The sequence below is a fragment of the Peromyscus leucopus genome, chromosome 2 (assembly GCF_004664715.2).
Source record: "Peromyscus leucopus breed LL Stock chromosome 2, UCI_PerLeu_2.1, whole genome shotgun sequence".
In the NCBI taxonomy this organism is placed as follows: domain Eukaryota; kingdom Metazoa; phylum Chordata; class Mammalia; order Rodentia; family Cricetidae; genus Peromyscus; species Peromyscus leucopus.
The window spans coordinates 30,317,939-30,341,830 of NC_051064.1; positions in this window are offsets into that span (position 1 = coordinate 30,317,939).

Sequence of the window (23,892 nt, forward strand, 5' to 3'; positions counted from 1 at the left end):
CATCTATAAAATCTATTCTATTTTTCCTTCCCTGGAAGATCGATGTGCCCTACTTAATCACTTCCTCTACTCCTAACCTCTCTTGGTCTATGGATTGTGGCTTGTTTATCATTTATTTAATGGCTAAATTTCCAATAAGTGAATACATACCATATTAATCTTTCTGAGTCTAGGTTACCTCACTCAGGATGATTTTTTTCTAGTTCCATCCATTTGCCTGTAAATTTCATTACATCATTTTTAACAGCTGAGTAATACTCCATTGTGTAAATGTACTACAGTCTAGGTTTCTGGTTATTATGAATAGAGCAGCAGTGAACATAGGTGAGCAAGTGTCCTTGTATTAGAATGAAGCATCTTTTGGATATATACTCCAATATACAGTGGGATGCAATAACAGAATCTTGAGGTAGATCCAATCTCAACTTTCTGATGAACCACATATTGACTTCATAGTGGTTGTACAAGTTTGCACTCTCACCAGCAATGGATGAATGTTCCCCTTATTCCACATCATCACCAGCATCAGCTGTCACTTGTGCTATTAATCTTAGTAATTCTGACAGGTGTAAAATAGAATCTCAAAGTAGATTTTATTTGCATTTTCCCAGTGGCTATGAATGTTGAACATTTATTTAAGTGTTTTTCAGCCATTGGAGTTTCCTCTATTGGGAATTTTTTGTCTAGATCTGTACTCTACTTTTAGTTGGATTATCTGTTTTTTCATATCTAGTTATTAAGTTCTTTCAGTATTTTGTGTATTAGTCCTCTATCAGTTGAAGAAATGGTAAAAACCAATAAGCTTCTGCTTTGTTCAAATTATGGTATCCTTGGCTTTACAGAAAATTTTCTGTTTTTTGAGGTGCCATTTATTAGTTGTTGATCTTAGTGCCTGTGCTAATGGTGTTCTGGTCAGAAAGTCGTCTTTTGTGCCAAGGAGTTCAAGACTATTTTCTACTTTCTCTTCTATCAGGTTCAGTATATTTGGTTTTATATTAAGGTCTTTGATACATCTGGAGTTGATTTTTGTGCACAGTAATAAGTTAGGATCTATTTACCTTCTTCTAAATATAGACACTCAGTTTGGCCAGCACCATTTGTTAAAGATGTAGTTTTTTTTTTCTTTTTCCCAGTGTGTGTATCTGACTTCTTAAAAAAAATATTCAGATGCCCATCAGTCTGTAGATCTTTGTCTATGGCTTCAGTTTGATTCCATTAAGCAGTCTGTTTATTTTTTATGCCAACACAATGCAGTTTTTATTACTATATTTCTGTAGTATAGCTTGAAATTGAGAATGCAAGGCCTCTAGCAGTTCTTTTATTATTCAGGATTGTTGTAGCTATCCTGGGTATTTTTCCATGTGAAGTTGAGAATTGTCTTTTCAAGAACTTTAAATAATTGTGTGGAAATTTTGATGTGATTGCATTGAATCTGTTGATTGGTTTTTGTAGGATGGCCATTTTTACTATATTAATCCTACTGAGCCATGAACATGAAACATCTTTCCATCTTCCAATATCTTATTCTGTTTCTTTCTTCAAAGACTTCAAGTTTTTATCATACAAGTCTTTCACTTTATTGATTAGAGTTACGCCAAGACATTTTATATTCTTTGAGGATATTGTGAAATGTGTTGTTTCCCTAATTTCTTTCTCAGTCCAATTGTCATTTGTGTATAGGAAGGGTACTGATATTTGTGAGTTAATTTTGAATCCAGCTATTTTGCTGAAAGTATTTATCAGCTGTAGGTGTTCTCTGATGGAATTTTTAGGGTCATTTATGTATACTATCCTATCATCTGAACATAAAGACACTTTGACTTCTTCCTTTCCAATTTGCATCCTTCAGTTGTCTTACTGCTCCAGCTAAGGTTTCAGATACTATATTGAATAAGTATGAACAGAGTGGGCAGCCTTGTCTTGTTCCTGATTTTAGTGGAGTTGCTTTGAGTCTCTCTACATTTTAGTTTATGCTGGCCATTGGCTTGATGTAACCTGCCTTTATTATGTTTACATATGTCCCTCATATCTCTAATTTCTCCACGACTTCTGTCATGAAGAGGTGCTGAATTTTGTCAAAGGCCTTTTCTGCATCTAATGAAGTTATCATGTGTTTTTTTTTCCTTAAGTTTGTTTGTATGTTGGATTATATTTATTGATTTTCTTCTATCGAACCATTTCTGCAAGTCAGTGTCAAAGCCAACTTGATGATGGTAGATGTTCTTTTCGTTATGTTCTAGGATTTTGGTTTTGGATCTATGTTCATAGGGAAATTGGCCTCCAATTCTTTCTTTGTTGGGTCTGTATGTAGTTAGGATATAAGGGTAATTGTGGCTCCATAAAATGAACTTATCAGTATTCTCTTTCTATTTTGTGGGATAATTTAAAGAGTCTTGACATTAACTCTTCTTTGAAAGTCTTGTATATGGTGATATTTTATGTGTACTGAAATGTGATTTTAATTTTATGTTAATAAATAAAGTTGCCCTGGGGTCAGAGCTATTAGAGCCATCACAAGAGTGTGGTGGTTAGAAGAGCTGGGTAGATTTCTGTGTGTTCAGGGATACAGCCAGTATTGGAGACATATGCCTTTAAGACCTGGAGGGTGGTACTTACAGGCAGTGATGAGGCAGTCATGTGGTTGGGTTTAGAACCAATGAGAAGGCAGAACAGAAAGACTATTTAAACACAGAAAAACAGGAAGTAGCTCTCTCTCGTGGGGAAGTTAGGAGCACTGCAGGAGGTAAGATTTTATCTCTGAGCTCTGACCTCTCGGCTTTCTCTTTTACATTGGCTCTGTGTTTCTTATTTTAATAAGACGATTGGTTACATCTACATCTGGTGCCCAACGTGACAAGAATCCATTAAAAACTGCTTGGGGCCGGCTCCCTAGCTGGAGCAGCCGGATCCCTAGCCCCGGCCCAGGTCTGCTTGGGCTCAGGCCAGACTGTGAGCTGCTTGCTTAAAGCCAGTGCTACAAACAACTCAGGCCTGCCCTGCTAAACAGGGCCCCTGCCTGTAAAGCCAAGCCTTGACTCGGTTCAAGAGGGAACAAGTGGCTGGATTTAAGCTTTAGCCGGCTACCCCTTCGCTTTCACTTTCACTTTCACTTTCGCTTTTGCTTTCTCTCTTGCTTTCTCTCTGTCTCTCTGTTTCTGTCTCTCTATCTCTCTCTCTGGATTCACACCTAGGACACTAGGTGGCTGTTTTGAAATTCGCTCGGATTTCTACTGTTCTACGCAGATTTGGTAAGTCATAAAGGAAACTATTTAAAAGACAAATTTTTTCCACATTTAAAAAAATGGGTTTCCTGTGTACATTGGAAGAAAATTGGGTTTTGTTTGAAATTTTAGGCAGTCTGACAATGGAACAACTATATGAAAAGATTAGTATTATGGGAATTATGCAGTTTATCACCATGCTTATTCTCATTTTACTATTTAAAATGATAGTCGATTTAAGTGCCAGGATAACAGCTTTAGAAAAACCTGTTAAACCTGTAAAAATTCAGACAGAAGAAATTAAAAGTGAAGTTGGTTCAAGTTTGGATCATAAGGTTATAGAAAGAAAGCCTGTTTTCACACAGTCACCCTTAATTTATCCTGTAACCGTACAGCAGATGCCTGATCAAATGGATACACAAAATATTTGGGCTCCAATTGAACTGATGGATTTTAAAAGGTTTAAGGAGGCAATAGTATCTTATGGCATGCATTCCCCATATGTAAAGCAAATGTTAAACTCTTGGTCAACATATAATAGGATTATACCACAGGACTGGCGGGACCTTGCACAAGCTATTCTGGAACCCAGCCAGAGACTTCAATTTCTAACGTGGTTTAAGGAGGAAGCTAGAAACGTAGAAAAACAATGGAGGAATAAAGGAATACAAGTTTGTCAGGATCAGCTTATTGGAGAAGGCCAATATGCTTCAATACAAACACAATGTTTATATGATGTTCAAACCCTAATTTTATGTCGAATGGCAGCCTTGAATGCATGGGACAGAGTTGAGGAACCAGGAAAAAAACCTGAGTCATTCACGAAGGTTATGCAAGGCCCAAAAGAATCTTTCACAGATTTTTTAGAAAGACTGGCTTCAGCAGTAAACAGAATGGTCTCAGGATCAGAAGCTAGTAAGGCAATAATTGAAGCTTTGGCATTTGAGAATGCGAATGCAGCATGTAAAAGAATAATCAGGCCATTAAGGGCAAGATCTGCACCTTTGGAAGATTGGATTAGAGAAACAATTAATGTTGAGGCTGATGAGCATGATGATACGTGGGTAGGAGAAGTAATTTCAAAAGGTTTGAGGAGTGTTAGATGTTTTGGGTGTGGAAAGCAAGGACATTTTAAAAGGGACTGTAAACAGGTCATTCCTAGAAGCAATGTTTCTTCAAGGAACAATGGCAACAGAATGTCCCTTCCTTCTGGAGTATGCAGAAGGTGTGGTAAGGGAAAACACTGGACCAATAAATGTAGATCAACAAAGGACAGACAGGGTAATCCTTTGCCTCAGTTTTCGGGAAACTCCCAGAGGGGCCTCATGCAGGCCCCCATAGCAAAACCAGTTCAAACCTTTCCTGCAGCTGTAGAGGAAATCCCTGCTCTGAGCGATTAAATAACCAAATGACTATTGGAATAAATCATGCTGGTCAGAATGATGAAACAGAGAGAATAGAAAATTCAGGAGAAAACATAAAGAAAATTTTTTGGCAAACTTCTATTAATGAACAAAGACCAAAATTAACGATAAAAATAAATGGTGTTTTGTTGTCTGGTCTGGTAGACACAGGTGCGGACGTTACCATAATTGCACCAGAATTTTGGCATCCAGCTTGGCCTCTTCAGGAGGTAAACGTTCAACTGTTAGGAATTGGGACATTATCTCAGGTGAAACAGAGTGCAAGATGGCTGGAATGTATAGGTCCAGAAGGACAGAGAGGAAAATTAAAACCATATGTGGCTAACATAGCTATGAACCTGTGGGGTCGAGACTTGTTGCAACAATGGAATACTCAGATTAAAATCCCTCCAATCTCAGAAACAAATCATAAACTAGCACATGTTTCTGAGAGAAATATTAGAAGGCATTATTTTGAGTGGTCACTAGCCATCCATATTATACAAGAACAGAGCACAACAACTGATAATCTTCCAAAAATACCAACAGCTCTACCTTTAAAATGGTTAACAGACAAGCCTGTATGGGTTCAGCAATGGCCTTTAACAACAGAGAAACTCCAGGCTTTAGAAGAGCTGGTAGAAGAACAGTTAAATGCTCAGCATATTGAACAGCCAACCAGCCCTTGGAATTCTCCTGTATTTGTTATTAAAAAGAAATCTGGTAAATGGAGAATGGTAACAGACCTTAGAGCAATTAACAAAGTAATTCAGCCGATGGGCTCTCTACAATCTGGAATTCCTTTGCCTACTCTGTTACCAAAAGGATGGCCTCTCATAGTTATTGATTTAAAAGACTGTTTCTTTTCAATACCCTTACAAGAAAAAGACGAAGAAAGATTTGCTTTCACAGTGCCTACTTATAATAATTCTCAACCGGTTAAAAGATTTCAATGGAGGGTCCTCCCACAGGGAATGTTAAATAGCCCAACTCTGTGCCAATATTTTGTACAACAGCCATTGGAAGTAATACGTAAAAAATTTCCTAAATCTATAATTTATCATTATATGGATGATATTTTACTAGCTGACTCAAATGCAGATACTTTAGAAAGAATGTTTGAAGAAGTAAAGAAAATTTTGCCTTGCTGGGGATTACAAATTGCTCCTGAAAAAATACAAAGAGGGGATTCTATTAATTATTTAGGATATAAAATAGAGCTACAAAAAATTAGACCCCAAAAGATGCAAATTCGGAGAGATAGACTACAGACTCTTAATGACTTTCAAAGATTATTTGGAGATATTTCTCATCTACGAACTATTGTTGGGGTAAAAAATGATGAACTGACTAATTTGTTCAAAACCTTAGAAGGTGACAAGGACTTAAATAGTCCAAGAGAATTATCACCTGAAACTGAGAAAGAATTGCCTTGGTAGAAAAGAAAGTACATGAAGGGCACGTGGATCGTATTGATCCAAAGCTGGATTGCATTTTGGTTATTTTACCTTCTAGGCATTCCCCTACTGGAATATTAATGCAGAGGGAAGATATTATATTGGAATGGATATTTTTACCAAATAAACCAAATAAAAAATTAAAAACTTATGGGGAAAAAATCTCTGACTTGATTTGGAAAGGAAAATTGAGACTTCGTCAATTAGCAGGAATAGACCCAGCAGAAATTGTCGTACCTTTAACTAAGGAGGACATTGAAAAATTATGGACAGAAAGTGAACCTTGGCAAAGAGCTTGCAGTAATTTTTTGGGAGAAATTAACAGCAAATATCCCAAAAGCAACAGAATTGATTTTATAAAGAGAGCTGATTGGATCTTGCCTCGAATTGTACGGCAAAAACCCATATCTGGAGTTTGTACATTTTATACAGATGCCAACAAACAAGGAAAGGCAGGTTACAAATCAGAAAATTTAAGTAAAGTGGTTCAAAGTCCTTATAATTCAGTGCAAAAATCAGAATTGTATGCTATTCTGTTGGTATTAATGGATTTTTCAGAACTTCTCAACATAATAACTGACTCTCAGTATGCTGAAAGAGTGGTGTTACATATTGAGACTGCAGAATTTATCCCTGATGCTTCAGAATTAACTTCACTATTTATTCAATTACAAGATACAATCAGGAAAAGGAGTCATCCTTTATATATAACTCACATCCGATCTCATACTGGTCTGCCAGGCCCTTTAGCACAAGGCAATGATGAGATTGATAAATTATTGATAGGAAATGTGCTGGAGGCCTCAGAATTTCATAAAAAACATCATGTCAATAGTAAAGGTTTAAAAAAGGATTTTTCCATAACCTGGCAACAAGCCAAAGAAATAGTAAAGAAATGTCCTACTTGTTCCTTCTATAATCAAACGCCATTGCCAGCAGGATGTAACCCAAAGGGTACTCAGAGGAATGAAATCTGGCAGATGGATGTGTTTCACTTTGCAGAATTTGGAAAATTGAAATATGTACACCACACCATTGATACTTATTCAGGATTTCAATGGGCAACTGCTTTGAGTTCTGAAAAAGCTGATTCTGTAATCACTCATTTGCTAGAAGTTATGGCCATCATGGGTATACCTGCACAAATCAAAACTGACAATGCTCCATCATATGTCTCTGTTAAAATGAAACAGTTTTTTTCTTATTACAAAATAAAGCATATTACAGGTATACCACATAATCCTACAGGTCAAGCAGTTATAGAAAGATCAAACAGAACTCTAAAGGATATGCTAAATAAACAGAAAGGAGTAACAAAAACCCCCAGAAATAGACTGCATAATGCTCTATTAACTTTGAATTTTCTGAATGCCAATGAGAAAGGAACAACAGCTGCAGAGAGACATTGGATAATAGAAAAAACTACAGAATTAAATCAGCCTATATACCTTAAGGATGTGCTGACCTCAGAATGGAAACCAGGGTATGTATTACGTTGGGGACGAGGTTTTGCTTTTGTTTCTACAGGAGAAGATAAGCTGTGGGTACCATCAAAATTGATAAAGGTTCCATTTGAACAAGAGAAACCTCTTAATTAGAGGAGATGATAGTTCATCAATCAGCATGAACATCCAATTTAAACTAACTTGTACCAGTAACACATGTCTTTTCATTTAATCAGATAATAACTTGCCAAAAAGGAACATCCCCAAAATTAGTCTTGGGGAAAGGTTTTTGTTTTTGTCTTTTAGGAGAATGATGGTTAAGGAATCTGAAGAACACAAGAAAAATGAGACAACTGAAGAAAAGGGACAAATCATCTATCCCAGGAAACAAAGTGAAACGGCGTATGGGTATATATTATCTAAAAAATTTTATATCTTCTTAAATGTTTGTTTCTGCTTTTCTCTAAAGATTTAACACTATTGGTCTTCTAATAGTCCCAGTTCAATTAAAATTTAAAGCTGACTTTGGAGTTGGAGAATGGCTCTCTCCTTCTTTAAAATCAAGCATGTTGTTAAAATGAAAATACAAACTCCCTGTATCATGCCAGAATAAAAGAGCCATTTTCTGCTATGGGACAGGACAAAAGCCAAATTAATTAAGGGACTATTCTATTACTAATCTCAACTCTTTGATTCTATTCTGATTCTTTAAACTTTTCTTAAAGTATAAATTTTATATCAAAATTTACAAGATTAATATATACATATACATTTTAAACTTTATTAAGATATGAATGGTCATATAGAGTACTAACTAATTCTAGAAAAAAGGCTTCAATTAGCTGCATATATATGTCTTTGTGTTCGAGTCTCTTATCAGTTTTCTGCAGGAAATCATGGCCAGGCCTAACATCAACTGAAGTCACCAGGAAGAAGATGGGGCCCCACAACAACAACAATTCCACGTGGACAATAATAATATCACTGAACTGACAAACATCATCTACAGATCAGCTTTGAACTACAAGGTGCTCAGATCAATTTTGAGATGACTAGCTGAGATGATCCAGTCTCAAAGACTACTTGAATAAGGACTTGAGATAAACCCTGAACTTTGGCATTATACACAGACTGGATAATAATGAAGGATATAGTTACCTTTCCTAGAATTTGACAATTAACCTAAAATTTTTCTTTCAGGATAAAGATAACTTTGCCCATACCCAGCAGGAAGCAATTTTAAGAATGATACCCACATTCCCAAAGAGGTGGTATGAGGCGGGTGGTTTTTTGGTTCTTTTAATGGGTTTTGGGTCTGGGATAATTTTCATTGTTAAAGGGGGTTGGTTACAAGTTGTTGTCAAGGGTTAGGAAAAAGGCTAAGCAAAGGAGATTAGATTTAAGGTTCTTGTTTAAAAAAAAAAAGAAAGAAAGAAAGAAAAGAAAAGAAAAAGATAATTACTAGTTTTAAATATTTTACATTATTACCAACTATTAGGATATAAGGAAATGAAAGCTAGTAGTTATAGACATTACAATAGAAATTGTAGTCATATTAGATACATTTTAAAAATTGAGCAGATGTTTTAGACAGGTCATCTTCAAACCCTTCAGAGATCTACCGAATATGGCATTTAAAATGTTTTAATAACTTAGAAATTTTTCTTTTTTGAGACATGTCGGCTCCTGGCAGTACCAATCTACTTCAGAGAAAATATGGGCATTGAAGAAACTGCATATGGAGTTAATTTTCATTGTGGCAAAAGTTAGCCACTGGGCAACAAAGTATCCTCAAATCAACAGGACAAAATGGACAGACAGAACACGAAACAAAGGACTACCGATTCCTGCCAAAACAAGTGTGGTTATGGCTTTATCAGAAGGCATCTTCTGAGGCCAGGACAATATGGCACCATCCCTGAAGTGGCCTTCACAATCTGGAAAAGGTACAGTGCCCTTTTCTTGAAGGCAGCTGAACAGGCAGTGGGCCGATGGCTTCTGGTGTGCAATGGAACAGCAACTGAAAGCTCACGCCTCTCAATAGTAGACTGGCATCTAATAGAGGGATGTGGAGAAGAAGGGGATGCTGAGATGAAGCCATATATACACAGCCAAGAAGAATGGACAGCTGAATTCAAAAACTGTCAACAATTTCCAGAATTTAAAATCCTGAATCATGACATGACACTAGTGGAATTCAGGTGTTTCTGGTACATGGACTGCTCTCACCCAATGTGAGGTTGAACTGTTGACCTTGTGTACAACCTACTTCACAAATGAGTCTGTCAGATACGCTAAGCCTATAGGCTGAAGATGATGCCCCAACACTGCAGAGAAACCTCAGGTGACTGTCCAGGCAGCTGGCTGTTTCTGTCAACTCACAAAATTTTTGGAAGTTGTTTTTGTGTACTTCTTGTTTTTATTTTTGTTAGCTAATATTATTTCCTTCTTGGGTCTCTGAGGGAGTTGAAGATTAGTTAGTTATAGTTGAAGATTAATTAGGATAGAAAGTGAATTAGATACATTTTGGACTTACTAAAATAGGATAGATAAGGGAATTATTTTCTCTGATTTGTCAAATACAAATGGACTAGACATCATTTAGGTATTTGTTACTTGTATATATTGTATATAGTTATTGTACTTTTGTATATAGTTTTTCTTTTGTTAGTTATAACCTTTTGCCTTTTTTCTTTTTATTAAAATAGAAAAGGGGAAATATGGTGATATTTTATGTGTACTGAAATGTGATTTTAATTTTATGTTAATAAATAAAGTTGCCCTGGGGTCAGAGCTATTAGAGCCATCGCAAGAGTGTGGTGGTTAGAAGAGCTGGGTAGATTTCTGTGTGTTCAGGGATACAGCCAGTATTGGAGACATATGCCTTTAAGACCTGGAGGGTGGTACTTACAGGCAGTGATGAGGCAGTCATGTGGTTGGGTTTAGAACCAATGAGAAGGCAGAACAGAAAGACTATTTAAACACAGAAAAACAGGAAGTAGCTCTCTCTCATGGGGAAGTTAGGAGCACTGCAGGAGGTAAGATTTTATCTCTGAGCTCTGACCTCTCGGCTTTCTCTTTTACATTGGCTCTGTGTTTCTTATTTTAATAAGACGATTGGTTACATCTACACTTGTAGACTTCTGCTCTAAAACCATCAGGCTCTGTACCTGTTTTTGTTGGGAGATTTTAATGACTGCTTCTATTTCACTAGGGATTTTAAATATGTTTAAATTGCTTGAATCTGATCTTGATTTATCTTTGGCAAGTGGTACCTATTGAGAAAATTATCCATTTCTTTTAGATTTTCCATTTTGGAGGAATATATATTTTTGAAAGCATGTTCATGTGATTCACTGGATTTCTTTGTTGTCTGTTATATCCCTCTTTTTGTTTCTGATTTTATTAATTTAGATATTCTTTTTCCACCTTTTAATTGGTTTGGATAAGAATTTATCTATCTTGTTAATATTCTCAAAGAACCAACTCTTTGTTTCATTGACCCTTTGCATTGTCACTTTGCTTCTATTTTATTGAATTCAACCCTGAATTTGATTATTTCTTGATCACTTCTTTTTGTTCTAGAGCTTTCGAAAGGTGTGATATTAAATTGTTAGTATGAAATCTCTCCAGTTTTTGTTGTGTTTTGTTGTTCTTTTTTGAGGTCACTTCTTGCTATGAACTTGCTTCTTAGGAACATTTTTGTGTATCTTATAAGTTTCAGTATGCTGTATATTCATTTTCATTGAACTCTAGACAATCTATAATTTCTTCTTTTATTTCTGTCTTGACCCCTTGTTCATTCAGTACAGACTTGTTTAGTTTCTGTGAGTTTGTAATCTTTTTATTGTTTCTTTTGTGATTGATCTCTAGTTTTAATCATGGTGCTCTGATAGAATGCAAGGAATAATTTCAATGTTCTTGTGTCAATTGAGACTTGATTTGTGTCTGAGAATATAGTCAATTTCAGAGAAAGTTTCATGAAGTGCAGAAAAGAAGGTATATTTCTTTGTGTTTGGGTGATGTGTTCTGTAAATACATATTAGGTCTATTTGTAACATCTGTTAGCTCCAGCATCACTCTATTTAGTTTTTTTTCTGGATGACATATCCAATGGTGAAAGTAGGGTATTGAAGTCTCTCACTATCAGTGCATGAGGGTCAATATGTAATTTAGGCTGTAGTAGTGTTTCTTTTACAAACTTGGATGTTCCTGTTCTTAGTGAATAAATATTAAGAATTGTAAACACTTGGTAGATTTTTCCTTTGATGAGTATGTAGTTTCCTTCTCTATCTCTTCTGATTTTTTTTGAAGTCTCTTTTGTTAAATATTAAAATGACTACACCAGCTTGCTTCTTAGGTCCATTTGCTTGGAAAATCTTTTTCCAACCCTTTACCCTAAGAGAATGTCTGTCTTTGATGTTGAAGCATGTTTCTTGAATTCAGCAGAAGGGTGAGTCCTGTTTTTTTTCATCTATTCTGTTAGTCTCTGGCTTTTTATTGGGGAATTAAAAGAGATATTAATAATGAGTGATTTTTGATTCCTATTATTTTGTTGTTGTGGTGGTGGTTGTTGTTGGTTGTGTGATTTTTGGTGTGTGTTTGTGTACCTCCCTTCTTTTTATTTTGCTGGTGTCACATTATTTGTTCCCAGTGTCTTCATGGGTATAGTTAACCTCCTTAGTGTAGAGTTTCCCTTTTAGTTCCATCTGTAGGGCTGTATTTGTAGTTAAATATTGCTTAAGATTACTTTTATCATGGAATGTCATATTTTCTCCATCTGTGGTGACTATAACTGGTTATTGTAGTCTGGGCTGGCATGTGTGGTCTCATAGATTCTGCAGCACATCTGTCCAGGCTCTTCTGGCTTTTAGAGTCTCCATTGGAAATTCTCTCTAATTCTAATGGGTCTGCTCTTATCTGCTACTTTTTCCTTAGCAACAAAATATATTATTTTTTGTTCTGTATGTTTTGTGTTTTGATTATTATGTAATGAATAGAGTTTCTTTTCTGGTCCAATATATTAGGTGTTTTGTATGCTTCTTTTACTTTTATAAGCATTTCTATCTTTAGGTTATGAAATTTTCTTCTATGATTTTTTTGAAAATATTTTCTCAGCTTCTGACCTGGATTTCTGTTCTTTTCTCTATCACTAGTATTCCTCGATTTGGTCTTTTCATACTGTCACAGATTTCCTGGTTGTTTTCTGTCAGAAGTTTTTTAGATTTAACATTTTCTTTGACATATATATCCATTTCTTCTATCATATCTTCAACACCAGAGATTCTTTCTTCTATCTCTTATATTCTGTTGGTGAAGCTTGCCTTGTATGTCCTGTTTGAAATCTTAGCTTTTCATTTTCAGAATTCCCTCAGTTTGAGTTTTCTTTATTTATTCTATTTCCATTTTGAGGTCTTGAATAGTTTTATTGATTTCCTTGTACTGTTTGTTTGTGCTTTCCTGGATTTCTCTAATATATTTGTTAATTTCCTTTTTAAGGATCTTTATTATCTTAATACAGGCTATTTTAAGTTGTTCTCTGTTCTGCAGCTATGCTGGGCCTCTGGTGGTAAGTTAGCTGGGCTCAAGTGGAGCCATCTTGCCTTAGATTTTATTGATTGTGTCTTTATGCTGGTGCCTAGGTATCTGGAATTGGGATGATTATAGGCCAAGGTGCTTATATCTGGATTTGTCTTTGTGGGTAATTGTTTTGTTGCTTGTTTTCTGATTCCCCTGTAGATTTTCAGAGAGTGTAATCGCTGTATGTTGCCTGGTAGAACATTTTCTTTGGACCTGCTAGTTGTGGCCATTGGGGGTTCCTGATAAATGTGTTTCTGGGTTTTGAGAGCTGACACTTAGGAATGAGGATAGGTTAGGAGTTGAAGGGTTAACAGGAGGGAGAGAACAGAGTATAGAATAAAGGATCTATTTATTTTGTCTCAGTAGAATGTGGGGAGACAGTGAAAATAGTTTACTCTGAAAGTCTGCTATAGTGTTGAGGATAAGACTAGTGGGGTGAAATTAGAGCAACAGAAGGAGAGAGGAAGTCTACAAACAGCCTGCTTGTTTCCCTAGCAGGAGTGGTCTGTGTATTATCAGGAAGTTCATGTTGGAGTTGAGGGCTGGATTCAAGCAACAAGTGGGGAGAGGGGGCTGTGGAGGAAGATCTTGAATCCACAGAAGATGTGGGCAGAGGGGGAGGGAAGGCTGCATCGTGTGTTCTATTGTAAAGGTAGGGATGAGACTCGGGGAAGGAGAATGGTGAAGGTCTTCAGTTAGCTTACCAGTTTCCCTGGCCTGCTCAGCTCTTGTGCTTGCAGAAAATGTCTACTGGTATTAGAGGCTGCAATCCTGGGGTGAATTAGGAAAGAAGGGTGAATTGGGAAAGAAGGGTGGAGAAGAAGATCTTTTTGATACACTGAGGATAGGGTCAGCAAGTAAAGGAGACTGCAGGAAGTGTTCTGCTACAGAGCTGGAGATGAGACTGGGTAATTGGGACTTGATGAGCAGAAAGAGAGGTGAAGATCTGTAGTCAGCCTATTTGCTTCCCTGACAGGAGTTGCTTCTGGTTTTCCAAGAAGAGGATGCATTCAGATCTACACAACAGAGAAAGTAAGATGATAGTTAAAGCTAGCCCCAGGCTTCTGGCCAGGAGTGGTTCCTGGGTGTGTTGTCCTTTGCAGATAATAGTAGGATTTGACTTTGCAATCATGCCCTGTGCCAGAGTCATCTCACAATATTTGCTCCATGACTGCTTGTGAGATGACAGAATGAATTTATAAATGAACAAAAGAAGGAGTGAAGCAAGCATAACCCAGGGATTTCCCAGCAAGGCAGCTGACTAGCACCTGCTTATGTCTGACCCAGTGAAGGACCAACATCAGAATATGACAAGATGTATGCCAGTCCAAGGAAAGAAAAGAGGGAAGACAAGTGAAAAGTGTGGAGAGTACGACAAATGATAGACTGAAAACAAGCCACACCCTAAACAGCTGGAAACACAAGGTTCCTTGTTAGGAAGAGGTGGGGGAAAGTTTCACTCAAAGGGCAAGCCAGAAACCCATAGGACAAGCCTCAGAAACAGTCGTTTGTGAGACAGTGATCCTCTGGAAGACAGTCAACAGTAGAGACAAATGCCATCTTGTCAGTCTGTGTGACTTAGAGGGTACCACAGTAAGAGGGAATCCGAATCACACTAAAGAGTCTAGGGTGTTGCTCAGTCTCAGATGTGCATGAGGTGTCACAGTGCTATTGTATCAGGTAAAGGTAGTTTAGTCTTCCGGTTATTGTAGTTGAGGAGGGAAGTTATATGTAGTTATCACAGTTTGAGGAGAGAAAACAAACACTGAAGAAATCTCAGCTCTGCTTTACAAGCTCGATGTAAAGAATGGCAGACTTGGAGACATTTTCAGAGAACTGAAAACCCCCTTTCTGACTGGAAAACATAAGCTGTTGACAGCAGCATATGAGCTGATTGTTGAAGAGACTCATATCTGGTAACCAAGGGTAGCACACTACATGGAGAATCTCACCAGACAGGATCCCTCTGAAAAACCCTTGCCACATTCCTCGAGGAACAAGAAGCTAAAGATAATCAGGAGATGGAATCAGGCAGCTTTGTGAGTAAGGCTGGTGAGGACAGCACACTGTGGCCACAGCCTTCATGAAATTCCCTAGGAGCTTTGCATACTTAAATTCAAGACTCCTCCAGCTGACATCACAGAGGAAGTAGACCTGAAGGTGCCTCAGATGTTCTCCTCCCTGCAGTATTTACTATGGGTTATTCTTCCTAACCAAGATTAGATATTTCAGTTAACACTCTCACTCCCAGTTCCCATCACTCACACGGTTGCTTGCTTCTGTCACTGAAACTGGCTTTGTCTTCTCTATGTCCCTGTCAATATTCTTCAATTTCAGGCTCATCTGTGTTATGGATAAACCAACTTTTAAGGTTTTACTTTCTCCTGCCAAGGAAAGGCCAAGAAAAAGACACACTAGAATCCACGTAATAAATAAATATTTATTTTCTTATCTTGTAATAGATATCACATGGCTGAATCTTTATTTGGAATACTCAGAAAAATATGGATGTTTGTGAAATAGTTTTTTACAGGATTAGTTTCTTACAGGAAATACTTCAAAATACTGTTCTTATCCCATGCTTCTCAGGAACTGGTTAGCAATATGTCCTCACATACTGCGTGACTATTTCCACACATGAGAGAGGAAGGTGGCACCAGCTGGGACTGGGTTTGCTTGCTTGAAAGAATTATACAGGGAAAGTCAACTCATTATGTTTCTGTTGCTTTGTTTCATCATGGGCATTGACCCTGAACCTTGCATGTGCTAGATGTGCTAGGCCACAACTCTAGGCCTAACTCTAGCCCCCCCACACACACACACACACCCCACTATAAAATCTGATTTTAAATACACAAGGAGAAGCAGAAAATCAGGCTGATAGTAAAGTTCCTCAGAAACAGATAAGTGAAATGTCTGCTCCTAAAAGCAACAATGGGAGTCTGGCCATGTACTTTCTATACTAGGTAAAAATCCTGTAATTTTAATAGAAAAAATAAAATATTACTATTGGATAACTCAATATAAAATGTTTGAAATGAAAACAAATAAATTCAAAAATAGTATTTAAAAGTTCAACAATAAAAACATTTAGTTTTCTATGAAAAAGTCTGAGAGCAGGAACATGCCACATCAGGGAGGCCAGATTCCACCAGCCACTGCATGTGGGTGAGAGGCAGTCCTCAGAGGAGCTGTGGAAGAGATGAGGATCTGCTGTGCATATCACTCTGTTTAAATAAAATGCTGATTGGCCAGTAGCCAGGCAGGAAGTATAGGTGGGACAAACAGAGAAGAGAATCTGGGAACAGGTAGGCTGAGTCAGAGAGACGCTGCCAACCATCGTGATGAGAAGCAAGATGTAAAGTGCCAGCAAGCCACAAGCCACAAGGCAACTTATAGATTAATAGAAATGGGTTAATTTAAGATAAAAGAGTATTAGCAAGAAGCCTGAACCATTAAGCCAAATCATTTAAATAATATAAGCGTCTGTGTGTTTATTTTATAAGTGGGCTGTCAGACTGCCAGGGCTTGGTGGTAGCTGGAAGAAAACACTCGAGCTACAAATGGCATTCAATGGGTTGTCAAGAGTTTCCACCTAAAACCTAAGAAAAAAGATTCTAAAATGGAGCTAAAAACAGCTTCCTAGTTGTCTCTCTCAAGTTAGCGGCAGCCTGCAGGTTTGAGCTACTCTATGGTGGGTTCGTGGTGTGCAAGCTTGACCTATGCTGTGTTACACAGAGTTGTCTCCAAGCTGTACACTATGCTGTGTGTTGGATATAGTTTTTGCTAGTTAAGAGAGAGAGAGAAAGAGAGAGAGAGAGAGAGAGAGAGAGAGAGAGAGAGAGAGAGAGAGAGAGAGAGAGAGGTTTCTGGGCTACACACTACTTTGATAGAAGCACCGTTTCTAAGAGTTGATGGCTCCCAGAGCTGGCGGTAAATGTACCACTGCCAGGTTGGGAAGTGAGTGGAGCCAGCAGCCACAGTGCCAGTTCAGTCTTAGAATGCTGCAGTTTAAAGCAAGAGGTTCACAATAAGACAGACTCAGTGGAATAGCTTACAATGTGTGTAAAAATGTATGTAGGCTTGAAAGAGAGAGAAAAAGGAATATATACAGTTATACAAACAGATAGTTTTTAAAAATAAAGTCAGAGATATTTTACAGAAGTAGTGCACTAAAGTTAGAATAACATCTATATGTCAATAGCATTGGGACTGGAGAAGGACTATGTGTCAGGTGGGTATTTGTTGGATATATAGAGAAATACTTGAATTTCTATTTCAGTATGGGGAGTAGACTGCTCTAATTCACCTTACCACAGAGAGATATCTTAAATTAGGTAAGTTTTTAATTTATTCCTTATAGAACATTTATAATAGCATCTTTTATTAGTGAATCATTTCTGGCAGTGATATTAGAAGACAGAAGTTGAAAAATGCTAATGAACCTTAGTTTGGTAATAAATATAATATATATGTTAAATTAAAAAATAGTCTTTAATGAGACAGTAAAATTAATATAAAAAACAAGTCATGAAAAGATGGACATTACACAGAGAATCTGGATTTGTGTTGTCTTTTGGAATTTTAACTACAGAAAAACATTTGTAAAAGCTGTTGAGTTAAGCCAATATGTTTATTTTAAAGGTACCTTGACTTCAAAATTTGGATCTAAGGATATGTTGCTTTGGAAAGGAGGCTCTGCTTTTGTTTCCACAGAAAGCCAGAGGCTATGGATTTGTTCTAGATTAAGATACATCAGGTTTGACCAACCAAGACCCCCTGAAAGGTCTCAAATGACACCATGGCCCAGATGATCCAACATCCAGAATGGTTTCAAGGAAACCAGCTCAGATGATACACCCTCACAGACTACTCCATAATCCTAAAATATTCTTTGTGTCCGCTTAAGATACAGCACCCCCCTCCAGCAGGAAATAGTAAGAGAAGCTACACCCAAATTCCCAAATATACCAAGCTAGCTTTGGAGATGGAATTGGCTCACTCCTTCTCTAAACCCAAACATATTGCTTAAAAAAAAAGTTGAGAGTTTCCTTTGTCACATATCAGAAGAGCCCTCTGGTGTGGGACAGAGAAAAAACAATATTTTTATTTAAATCAGGTTGATGGTAAATGCAATCTCTTTCTAAAGAAGAAAAGGGGATATGATATAGATATGATAGGATGAAAGGGTAGATTATTGAATCTACTTTTAAAGAGCAACTTGTTTAAAATGTTTTACATTGCTATGGATTTTAGTTTATTGATACAAGTTTAAACTTAATTTTTTTATACTGTATGTGTATTTTTACTCTTATTTAAGGTATTGTGTTTATGCAACTCATTTAAATTGTAATGTTACAATTAGTCTTCTAAGATAGTCAAACCTATAGTCATGTTAAGTTTTCTAGGTATACATAGATATATTTCAGATAAATAGGTAATCTACAAATACTTCAAAGACCTACAGAATATGGCATTTAAAATGTTTTAAAAATTTAGATTTTCTGGACAGTGAGACATGTCTGCTCCTGGCAGCACCAAATTACTTCAGAGAGGAGGATGGGCATCGAAGACACTCCATATGGAGTTTATCTTCTTCTTGGCAAAAATAACCATTTGGGCAAGAAACTGTTCTTGCCTGAACTGCTTGAAAAAAATGTTTTGACTGGACATGTAGGACCCATAGAAAGGTGACCATTGAACTTTGCTTGGCAAAATGGTCCTTCAGGTTCCTGCTTTGCAGAGGAAACTACCAAACATTCTACAAGACACAGAGAGAAGTGACTGAGAGACTCTAGACCTATGGGCTGAAGGCAGATGCCCTAACTTTACAAAGGAACTTTGGATGACTGTCCAGGCTGCCAGCTGTCTCTATCTACTCTTACAAGACTCCAGAAAGTTGCTTGCGTCCTTCTCCCATTTCTTAGGTAATATTATATCCTTTTGAGGTTTTTGGTATAGTTGAGACTAGATAGTTATAATTTTCTTTAGTTATGATAAAAATAAGTTAGATATGAAACCTTAGACTCACAAATATAGGACAGATAGGATATCTTCTTTAATTTTACCAAATACAAATAGACTAGAGATTATAAATAGACTAGATATTGTAACTGTAATTCATGCTTGATAATTGTTTTGTTATATGTAATTTTACTATGTGAAAGTTAAAACCTTCCATTTTGAAAAAAAAGAAGAAAAGGGGAAGTGATGTGGATATTGCTCTGTATAAATAAAATGCTGATTGGTCAGTAGCCAGGCAGAACAAGCAGAGAAGAGAATTCTGGGAACAGGAAGGCTGAGTCAGAGAGGTGCTGCCACATGCCATAATGAAAAGCAACATGTTAAGATACCAGTAATCCATGAGCTATGTGGCAACTTATAGATTAATAGAAATGGGTTAATTTAAGATATAAGAACAGTTAGCAAGAAGCCTGCCATGCCCATACAGTTTGTAAGTAATATAAGTCTCTGTATGTTTACTTGGTTGAGTCTGAGTGGCTGCAGGACTGGTGGGTGAGAGAGATTTGTCCTGACTGTGGGCCAGGCAGCAAAACTCTAGCTACAAGGATCAGACAATGTCATGCAAAAGTTCAGGTGGCCAGAGTTGAGGAGCAGGAAATGAAGGACATAGGGAAAGGTAGCCCACTCTCAGTGGCTGGAAGCAGATATTACCAACTGAAGTAGCTTTGGATTTGGTAGCCCTGAACCATGGCTAGGCTGGCTGTGGGAGCTTTCTATCTGGTCTCCTAGGTGTGTGACCTGATGAGGATAGGATGGCAGAGAATGTAGCCCACAAACTTTAAAGCTAAAGGTCCCTGTGGGCCAAGAAGGGACATTACTGAAGTGCAGAGAGTGTAGGTCAGCACATGAAGGCCAGGCTACCTTCCAGCTATTCATTAACATAGGAACAACAGACATACTACCACCTCTGAAAGAACCTGCTCCGACCCTACATCTTTTCCCTTTGCCCTTCATGCTTCTGTTTTTTTCTGTTTCTCACATGTTTAGTAATATTGCTATAGAAATGATATGCCATTATATAAAAATCACTCTACTTCTTAGAGATGAAGGGAGAGATGTTTCCTAAAGGTGCTGGCTGACTCAGGCAAACACACAAAGTGTCTGCATTGAACAGAAGGTTTTACTAACTCATATGCACATCAGCTTATATGTTTCACATACTCTGTCATCCTTAAATCTCTTTCAACTCTCTGACCCAGGGCCAGAGACTGCAAGTCTGGCTGCTTAGACAGATAGATTTACACAGCAAAAATATCACATATTGCCAAAATTATTTTAAGCACAAAGGTGTTGTTCTTTTCTGAACAGTTGTTACCAAAAGTCATCTTACCCACCTGGAAAAATTATGGTATTTGTTTGGTTGTTTGCTTTGATAAAAGCACAGGCATAAAAACTGACATGTGGACCAATGGAATCAAATTGATGACCCTGACATCTGCACACCTATGAACATATAATTTTTGACAAAGAAGCCAAAACTGTACAATGGAAAAAAGAAAGCATCTTCAACAAATGGTGCTGGCATATCTGAATGTCAACATGTAGAAGGCTGCAAATAGATCCATATTTGTCACCGTGAAAAAAACTTAAGTCCAAGTGGATCAAAGACCTCAACATAAATCTAGTTACTCTGAACCTGATAGAAGAGAAAGTAGGAAGTAGTCTTGAACACATTGGCACCAGAGATCACTTCCTAAATATAACACCAGGAACACAGACACTGAGAGAAACAATCAATCAATGGGACCTCTTGAAACTGAGAAACTTTTGTAGAGCAAAGGACATGGTCAACAAGACAAAGCAACAGCCTACAGAATGGGGAAAGATCTTCACCAACATCTGACAGAGGACTGATAACCAGAATATATAAAGAACTCAAGAAATTAGACATCAAAATGCCCAACACTCCAATTAAGAAATGAGCTATAGAGCTAAACAGAGAATTCTCAACAGAGGAAACTCAAATGACTGAAAGACATTTAAGGAATTGCTCAACATCCCTAATCATCAGGGAAATGTAAATCAAAATGACTCTGAGATACCACCTTACATCCGTCAGAATGGCTAAGATCAAAAACACTGAAGACAGCTTATGCTGGAGAGGATATGGAGCAAGAGGAATTCTCCCCCACTGTTGGTGGGAATGCAAGCATGTACAGCCACTTTGGAAATCAATATGGCGCTTTCTTAGAAAATTGGGGATCAGTCTCCCCCAAGACCCAGCTATACCACTCTTGAGCTTATACCCAAGGTATGCTCAATCATACCACAAGGACACATGCTCAGCTTTGTTCATAGCAGCACTATTTGTAATAGCCAGAACCTGGAAACAACCTAGATGCCCTTCAACTGAAGAATGGATAAATAAAATGTGGTACACATACACAATGGAGTACTACTCAGCAGAAAAAAATGACATCATGAGGTTTGCAGGCAAATGGATGGATTTAGAAAAAAAAATCATGCTGAGTGAGGTAACCCAGACTCAGAAAGACAAACATGGTATTTTTTTTTATGGTAAACTCATAGGTGGATACTAGATGTAAAACAAAGGATGACTAGGCTGCTACTCACAACTCCAGGCAGGTTACCTAGTAAAGAGGACCCTAAGAAAGACACAGGGATTTCCCAACGACAGAGAAATGGATGAGATCTACATGAGCAAACTGGACATGGGGAGGGGAGGTAATGAAGGACAAGGATTGGGGTAAAGAGAGCTTAGGGGAGCAGGAGGTCCTAGCTGGATCAAGAACAGAGAGGGAGAACAAAGAATAAGAGACCATGATAATGAAGACCCCATGGGAATAGGAAGAAGCAAAGTGCTAGAGAGGTCCCCAGAAATCCAAAAAGATACCTCCACAATAGATTACTGACAATGGTCAAGAGAAAGCCTGAACTGACCTACTCTGGTGATTAGATGGTCGAACACCCTATCAGTCATGACAGAACTCTCATTCAATGACTAATGGAAGCAGATGCAGAGATCCACGGCCAGGCCCCAGTTGGAGCTCCATGAGTCCAATCGGTGAGAGAGAGGAGGGATTATATGAGCAAGAGATATTGAGACCATGATTGGAAAAAGCACAGGAACAAATAGCCAAACTAGTGGAAACACATGAACTGTGAACCAATAGCTGAGGAGCCCCCATGGTACTGGACTAGACCCTCTGTGTAAGTGAGACAGTTGATGAGCTTGAACTATTTAAGAGGTCCCCAGTCAGTGGGACCAGGACCTGTCCTTAGTGCATGAGCTGGCTTTTTGGAACCTAGGGCCTATGCTCAACACTTGGCTCAGCCTAGGTGAAGGGAGGAGGGGACTGGATCTGCCTCAACTGAATCTACCAGGCTGAGCTGAATCCCCAGGGGAGACCTGGCCTTGGAGGAGGTGAGAACTGGGGTTGTATAGAGGGGAGGGGGCTGGGAGGAGGGAGGACAGGGGGATCTGTGGCTGACATGTAAAATTAAATTAATTTTTTAAAAAAGAGTAATTTCAGAGTAAGAAAAAAATTCCAATATATATTCTTTTATGATCAATTGAATTTTTCAGTAATACTTCTAGTAAGTTATGTTATTTCTAAGAATCAGAAATTTACAGTAATGGAAATAATTTCAAAATTACAAATTTATTTATTAATCAATCAATAAATACATTAAATTTAAAAAAAGCACAGGGGACTTAATGACAGACAAGGCCTAGTGATATTTGTGACCCTGTACTGCCCCCTTGAGCTGGGGATGAGCCTCGAGGCTGGTCAATCCTAGTAAACAAACATTTACATCCTAGCATCAACAATTTCCCTTGTCATTAACAGGCCTGGTTAGTATACTACTGGTCTTTAGGGTATTTGGGGAGCAGCACTCCCTTAGCTAAATTCTACGCTGTGTGTTTTAATGACTCCTAAGCAAATATTTTATAGCAAATCTTTTATTATATCAATTTTATTACTTTGAGTTTCTTCTACCTCATTTCCCCTTGTTGGAGCTATTAAAATATTTTATAAGCTCCAATTTAAAATTCTGTGTCATAGAAGCCTGCAAGATCAGGGTGCCCTTGTTTGACCACCTGATAAACTGGCTCTGAGGTCAGAATCACCTGCAGCTTCATGACCTCCATCTGAGAGGTAATGAACTGGGTCAAACAGTTCAAAATGTGTGATCCTAATGATAGGCATAATACAACTGGAAGGAAAGAACATTAGCCTACATGACCTCCTTACTCTTATATCTTCCATGCTTACAAAACCAGTATAATATGGATGACTTTGCCAGTTTCAAATTTCATTTGAGGTTATACTTTGATCTCCTTGAGCCACAGTTGCACAGACTTCTGTGTGTCTCTGAGGCTGGACCTAAGAAACCAGTTCCTAGGACAATTAATTTTGAGCTGAAAAATCTTTCAGTTTAAGCAAAGACAATTTATTTTCAAACCTATTCTGACCTCAGTGACTTTAATGCCATTGTAAAATGTTTTATTTCTTTTTTTTTTCTTTTCTTAACAGCAAACTTTATTTTCACCGGTATTTCATTGGACATAATTTCATAGCAGACCTACGCAAAAGATCCCACATCACAAATGTCACCAAGAGGTTTCATACACTTCTGGGCAGGACATGTGGCTCTGGGACCCCCTGTGTTGACACCCAACATTTTACCCCTTGTTTACTAGTACAAAAAGGTGAGATGTCATCACACAAGAATGAAACTGCATGAAGGTAGCAGCTGGTCTCAGGTTCAACACCTGCCACCCAGTGAAATCTCATCT